Genomic DNA, 8516 nt, shown 5'->3' on the forward strand with positions numbered 1-8516 from the left:
TTGATATTTATAATCTGCACTTATCAGGTCGGTAACCGACTAACACAGTAACAGTTCTGAACTCGTCGCAGTTGGTGATATTCTCGACCGTTCAACGAGTGTTTTGATCGATTTATGATTAGAGGGATGATTTTTATTCATATTTAAATTTCCAAAAAATAATATAAGGCTACCCTGTTTCCTAACAGTTAGTTGCGATAGAGTGCCATTGACATATATAACTCAAAATTTTCACATGAATACGGGGTGTTCTTTTCTTAATTGTATTAAAATTTTAAGAGGTAACCAATTTTTTTCAAAACTTTATTTATTTTTGGTTTTCGATCTTAATAGAAAATAAATATTTCATGTTAAATATTCATGTTTAAAAAATAGGATAACACGTGTCAACTGGATCTCTAAAAATTGCAGTAAATACAAAAACGCTGTATACTTTTTGGCTATACGGGGCCTTGTTTAAGATCCAGATGATTGGCATTGCTTGACTTGATGGAAGTTCTCAAAATACTCATGTGCATTAAGGATGGATGTATTGTATAGGTACCGTAAGAGAGACTAAAAATTAAAACCTTTAACTTACCAGGGACCATGAGAATAGAACGACCATAAAGAATATAGATACGCGAAATATATAATTATTTAAGACGATGATGATGTTACGTGTATACATTTGATTTCTAGTACATAGTAAATACCCGTAACATAAACAAATACCCAATTTTGCTTTCTATAAGTCTTCTCACATCGAGCGTTTATAGGACTTTTTATTATTTTTAGCATGAAGATATAGCACCAAGCGACATAATCTTTCCCCTGATATTATTCACCAAACTCAATTTTCTATCGATATACTTAAAAGTATGAGGTACAAGTCTCCACAATTCCTGTCCCTTTATTTTGACGACATTGTCTGCATTTCTATTGTAAACCGATCTACAATCGTGGCTACAACAACCTCTCGTATGGAGTCTACTCTTAGTTAGTAAGTACTAATTACAAAGAACACCCTCGTTCTTTCCCTCAACTGTTTACAAATTAGGCTAAGATCTATTTATTGTCTAATATACTAAGTATTCTATAATCTAATGTCTGCCTTTAACTTAATAACGGGAATTGGGTTTCAGCTTTTAACCTCAACAGGTCAATAGCTAAAATATATCCATTTTGCATCTCTAAGAGATGATTCTAGTGAATTCATGTCTCCGGCTGTGGCTTTCGATATTCTCCGAGAATCGAAAAAAAGTAGTAGCCTGTCTTGCAAAGAGATTAGGTTATTCCAGCTACAAAAAATTGTTTTAAATAATGGATGATAACACAGGTCAACAAAAAAAAAATTTTTTTTTATCCTAGATATGTTATTGAGTGATCCTAGAGGTATTTTGCGTGGTGATTCCAAATCTGGACTTAGATTTTTTCTATCACGTCTAGTTTTCTTTAGACAACCAGATTAACGGGTGATTCAAGGGGTTTCAGCAAATAAATAATGAATTTAAAAAATGGTACTTATTTATGTTTTTCTCGCATATTGAGCATCTGGTAAGTCCTTTTTTAGTGTCCAGCAGTAATCTGCTAACATGTTAGTGAAATTTCCTTTGTGGCGTTTTTCCATGTGTAAAATATCCTGGTGAAAACGCTCACCATGTTCATCACTAACGGCGCCAAGATTTGGTGGAAAAAAGTCCAGGTGAGAGTGTACGAAGTGAAGTTTTAAAGACATATTGCAGCCCATTTTTTGGTATGAATCAATTAGATTAGCCACCAGATCGCGATAATTTTCAGCTAACATATTTCCTAAAAAATGCTCAACTTCATTTTTGAATGAGTTCCACGCGTTAATTTCTGTTGAACTCAATTGCTGTTGAAATTCCGAGTCCTTCAGCAGTTCTCTAATCTGTGGCCCAATAAAAATACCTTCCTTAATCTTTGCCTCACTTATTTTAGGAAATTTTTGCTTCAAATAAGTAAAACCACCACCATTTTTATCCATGGCCTTAACAAAGTTTTTAAAAAGTCCTAATTTAATGTGCAGAGATGGTAAAAGAATATTTTTAGGATCGACCAAAGGCTGGAAGAGGACATTTTTGATTCCAGGAACGAGTGCTTTACGTTGTGGTCAATCTTTTTTCAAGTAATGCAATTTTCTGTCTCTGCTATCCCACTCGCAGATGAAGCAACAATATTTCGTGTAACCAAGTTGTAAGCCTAGTAAAATTGCAATAACTTTTAGGTCACCACAAATTTTTCACTTATATCTTTCGTATTGAATTTTTTTTAAGAGAAACTGCATATTCTCGTAAATTTCTTTTATATCAGTTCCATGGGCTAACGGTATTGAGGGAATTTCATTTCCATTATGTAAGAGAACAGCCTTTAAACTGACCTTAGAAGAATCAATGAACAAACGCCAATCATCATCGTTGTATTCAAAATTAAGAGTATCCATAACAGATAGAACATCATTGCAAAAAATAAGGTTGTTTTCTTGAGAAAAGAATAATTTAAATTCGTCATGGCGAGATCGATACATAGAAATTTTAGTTTTTGGGTCCAACAATTTCCAACCCTTTAATCGTGATCCTAAGATTTCACTCTTCTTTTTGCACAACTTTAAATCGCGCACTAGATCGTTTAAATCGTCTTGTGTTATAAGATGAGGTCCATCAGATTTATTAATTCGTAATATTATTATTTATACATATTTATTAACCACGTTATTTATATACATATATTTACATCACGAAAATAATGTATACTATATATATCATATATAAATGAAATACACAACGCTTAACCCAATCTTTCATACACTTTTCAAAGGCCCGTGAAGGTATGGCTTTTAGTTCCTTCGGCGAATTTTCTTTTACCGATTCAATCGACTCAAAACGCTTACCACGAAGGGGCAATTTGAGTTTCGGGAACAGAAAAAACTCGCACGGATCCAGATCTGGCGAATATGGTGCCTGAGCGATGACAGTGGTGCCGTGTTTGGTCAAAAAATCGCGTACAACAAGAATTTTCCATAGTAAAAATCGCTAAATGCACTTGAGGTAGTCTCACATTAACAGCTGCTGTAAACAAACTAATTGTCAGATGGCGCTGAAATTTGTATCATATGCCAAGAAAGGGTGTACCAACATAACAAAAAAATTTTTGAAAAAGGTCTATTACTTAAAAAGTAGTTAACAAACAACAAAATCGGATACTTTTTGAGCAGTAGGTAAATTACGACTTTATAGCAAAAATATACATTCAACTGTTTTGAAGAATCTAGACGTGATAGAAAGAATCTAAATACAGATTTGGAATCAGCACGAAAAACACGTCTAGGATCTCTTAACAACGTCTCTAGGATAAAATCTTTGTTGACCAGTGTAATGGATTGTTATTATTGTATAAGTATCTAAAATTTAATGTAAGTAATTCTTCAAAGTTAAATCATTAAAATCCAATTTAACTTCAAAAGTTTTGTGTGTGTGTAGTTTCAGCAGAAGGAGGGAGATCTATTATTAGAATTGTTTAGAGTTGCTTTTGCAATTCGCAAATGCAACTCTGCTGCTTACCCACAAAGGTGCCGTCAATTTTGCTGCAACTTTTGAATAAGAAGTAAACAACACTTTTAATAAATGGGCTGCCAGTGTTGTTGCGAAATGTAAGAAAGCGTAAAAATTGCTATGCAACTTTATTTATTATGTATTATATTAAAAAATAAAAATGAAAAACAAATGTAAAAATATATTTAAGAAAAATAAAACTACAAAAAAAAAAAAAAATAACGAGTACAATGTCGAGGAGCAAACGATGGGCCAAATAGCTCATTTGTTAAATTTAAAAGTAGTAAAATGTTAAAAGTGAACCTTATTTCCTACTTGAAATATGCTGAGTACACTTCGTAAAGTAGTCACAGTAGTCAGGGTAGTCGTTGTATATATGTATATATATATATGTATATGCTATACATTTATAAAATAACGTAAAAACGGGTATTATTTCGTATGAATTATTCATTGAGCCGATATGCATGTTTTATAAGACATTTTCGTTATTTTTACTGCACAAAATGACGGCCAAAGACGACGTATGCAAAACCGCCATTGCTGCCTGTTACAGATACTTTCGCAGTTACTTTCAGAGGCAACCATTATTCTTATACATTTACAGATGTATTCGTATATATTATTATTAAGGTTGTTATTGTTGTTGTTGTTGCTGTTTTTATTGCTTAAGTTGTCTTTACATTCATAGTAAAGACACCTCTACTTAGTTTGTAGGTTATATGAACGAGTATGCCTGAGATTGGGCTTGAGTTTCAGCCCAGCCGTTGCATTGGTTGATATGGTCATATACACGGGTATGGGTATGGGTATATGGGTATGAGCATGGTTATGGGTAGGCAAATGAATCTTACTTTTGTATGCAATAAAATTTAATAAAATATTTAACAAGTATAAAGTACAAAATGCATATTTGTACTTTTTGTCAACAACAACAACAACAACAACAACAACAACAACGATAATATGAATGAAAGAAGCGCAACAACAATGAATTGCAACTAATAGAGGAGAAAAAGTGTATGAGAAATTCATGCAACTCGCTACTTTTATTAGTTGAGAATAAGTTTATAAAGTAGTTGACGAGAAATCGGCGTAAATTTGTTAAAATTTGAAATTATTGTATATTTTATATTGTGTGGCTGTAGTGTTGTGAAGCAGAACGATTACTTTAGTCGATAATTGTTGATAAATTTTTAATTAGCGTTAGGTAATTGTTATAATTGATGTATGAGCAGTTGTAGTTCTTTCTCAACTATATCTAGTATAATTGTATTTACTATGCGGTAAGAAATGGAGTATTTTTTTCAACTATATCTAGTATGTTTATAATTATTAAGTGGTAAGAAATGGAATTCAATTAAAAATGGCATAAAATGGTTAAGAAAATGCAGTTTACTCAGACAGATGGTGGGTAAATACCTTAAAAGTAAGTCCATTACTAACACAAGTCTTACTTAACAGACTAATATATTTGACTTAATTACTAACTTAATTTAATTATTTAAAAATTAATAAAATAATTATTTAAATGTTGGAAGAAATAGTCAAGCAATTTTACTTTTAAGGAATCGTTCTATAAATGATCATTAAGAAATTGATTTAATGTTTACCAAATGAATTCAAAAATTAAATGCATCTGAAGTAAAGTTATTAATTATAAAATTTGTAGAAATAAAGAAAAAAAAGTGATCAATTACATATAATTCCCCTGATCGATTACTTTTAATTAAAATGAATATTTTATAACACAGAAAGAACTGATTAGAAAAAAACTTTCTTAACACAGATTAGAAAATATGATCTATTAAATTAAGTAAACTGAGCTCATGGTACATCTGAGTGCTTGTCGGTATGGGTATGTTAAACTACATAAACTGAACTTATGTTATACAGATTTGCTGTGCCACTTAATACAAAATTAACATAACCCAACTTTATTTCAAAAAAAGTTCTCAGAAATAATGTTAATGTCTCATGTTATATATGTCATCTAGATATTCATGGAGTCATTAATATTTGAACAGATATTGAGGAAATTAAAGTACAAGTAGTATTCATTGTGTGCAGCTCTAAAGATATTGTATATAGACGAAGAAGTTAGTAGGTTTCACAGTATTATAGGTCTGTTCCGATGAAATCATCGAAAGATAACAAATAATACTATTCCTAATAAACTTAAAATTGACATCAAAAACCAACTACTCGTTATTTGGTCCATTCCTAATAAAATTAAAATTGACATCAAATACCAACTACTCGTCACTTTGTCTTTAACTAGTTGTACTGTCAGAAATAAAAAAAAAAAACAATAATCTGCGAAAATGGGACTAGCACGTCAGCCTGGAAATCAAACGAAGAATTACTATGACCTCAGTAGGCAATTGAGATGAAGAGTTCCCTCTCTATCGACAAAACTTTCGATCTATTGTTCGCTTATCCTACCTATGATTCTGTATACCTATTCTGTTCATAAGTCTTTAATTTTTTACAAATTGGCGACGACTACCGTATTCGAAGAATCTATGAGCTGTGTGAGTTTTATCACGGCATTGATGTAATTCAGCGAATTAAGATCCAGCGGCTTTGCTAAATTGGTCACATGTTGAAACAGGATGACGAAGCTTAATGAAAATGGGATTTGAAGCGGCGGTTGAAGGAAGAAGTGGGAGAGGGAGACCCTGTTTTCGGTGGAGTGATCATGTCGATGGAGCACTAACCGCACTTAATGATCAAACACATCGAAACCCGGAAACGGGTTATTATAGCCGGTAACAACTACTTTTATATCATTTTGCATAAGTTTATTATTACTTAATTGAGATTATTTATCTACCATTTCAAATATCTACAACTTTGAAAATAAGATCGTATTTTAGATCTCCATGGTAGGTGATTCCATGGTTTGAGAAATTAATATAAGTAAATATTGTGTGGATTTTCCATCGAAAAAAAATTTCAGCAAATATATTAAGACAATGAATATAGCAAAAATGGATTATATAAAAATTGGAAAACCCAATGAATATTTTCAAAAACTATTGATGGTGGGTATTTGGCAGCACTCGGAAAATCTATATGGGCAACCAAAATTTAATTAATTAAAAATTAAAAATTTTGTTGTTGTAATTCACTACTATTTAAAAACTGTACCCATATTATCGTTTTTCAAAACCGATTACTTTACAGAACTGAGAAGTTCATTTTCGTAATTTATTTCACATTTTTGAGGTTGAAATCTGCATTTTCAAGCGAACGCCAGCGACTGAAATAAATTTGCAAATTCCAAATAAAAGGAAATACAAATTTGTTTATGCATTTTAGTGTATCTCTGCAATTTAAGTAATTCTTATGTTAAGTTTACAAAACACAAAAGCCCACACAGGCGAGGAGGGGCCAGGCTACTAAGAGTTAACTAACATTGCATGAGTAGTGCTTTGGTTTGAGTGGAAGAAAAGTGTGAAATGCAGTATTTATGGTGTCTTACGGTTTTCCTTCGATTGAATTTGTAGTGAAGTTGAAGGCGTTTTCATGCTTCTCATAGTTTCGAAGAATTTTCACAGCAGAATTTCGATGGAGTAGGGCAAGTAACGTCATGCCTGTACGATTTAGTTGCGGTATTTTAGGGCTTTCCTAGTTCCACTCGTACTTAGTGCTGTCAAGTTGCTGGGATTGACGTGTGATTGGCATCCACTTCCTGTTGAATATTTAAAACAGCTGATTTGGTGCAGTTTCGAATATATTTCGAAAAATACTAATATAATATGTATATGTATATATATGCATATTTTAACTGTTATGAATTATTTTATTTAAAGCTGCAGTAAAAATTAAACTTCATCGTCATGTTTTAGTTAAACTTTAATTGGTTCTGTCAGCTTAAATTTAATTGTTTTAATTTAACATTATTTATATACAATTTTTGGATGCACTCACTTATGCCTTCTTGATTCCTGATTCCTGATCCGTACAAGTACGTTTTGTACTTCGCATTAAATTGCCAATAACTTATTAATCCTATTATGTACGCGTATTTGATAAGTGTTTCCTTTAATTGAATACCGAACACTTGAGCTACTTATCGGTCAGCGTGTAATTCATTACGTTAGTGTTCTTTTTATTCTTTGTTTTTGTTGTAATTGTTGTTGTAGTATTTGTTGTTGTTGTTGCTTTTGTATTAATTCAGTTTTTAATTTTTTAATAAATTTTTACGCAAAATTATCATATTTTGTTGGCATATTGACTGTAAAATCGAGAGGTGTATGCGAAGTATTAATAAAAAATTATCAACTGCCATTTTTCGTATTGGATGTGACAGTCAGTCAGTTTCTTTGCTCTGTACTGAGTCCATCCTCCATCCGCCCACTTTCCTCCAATATTTATATCTCGTGTTGCTTTGTTTGTCATACAGAGTTGCAAATTAAAATTCAATATTAACGAAAATGGAATAATTTAATTTCGTTCACATTTCCATAATCACACCGACTTCATAAAAATTAAACTTCGATTTAATAATAATGACCAACATGACGGCTTCAGATCTCAACTGTAAAAAAATACATATTAATTTTTGCAGGCCGAAGTTGCAACTGTTTTTGTGGGTAAAAATGGCGTGAAAATACTCACACTTATGCGAGTAGCACATCGTGAACGCCTCGGTACGTGTGTGTATTCTGTGAATCCAGTATCACATGCAGAGTACTCATCGTATCAATAATGTAAAGTATATATTATCAGTAAGTGGCATTTTTCATAAACACATGTCGTTAAAGGAACATTGAAAACTGCAGACATTTCATTTAATTAAACACTAATAGATTAACTAAAAATAATAACTCAATAGAGTAAAGCTTTAAATGTATAAATATGTACATACTGAAAGGTAGATAGATATGTATTAAATAATTATATTAATAATAGTACACACTTAACATAATATATCATTAATAATGGAATGTTTAATAA

This window comes from Teleopsis dalmanni, chromosome 1 (genome assembly GCF_002237135.1).
Source record: "Teleopsis dalmanni isolate 2A chromosome 1, ASM223713v2, whole genome shotgun sequence".
Classification (NCBI taxonomy): domain Eukaryota; kingdom Metazoa; phylum Arthropoda; class Insecta; order Diptera; family Diopsidae; genus Teleopsis; species Teleopsis dalmanni.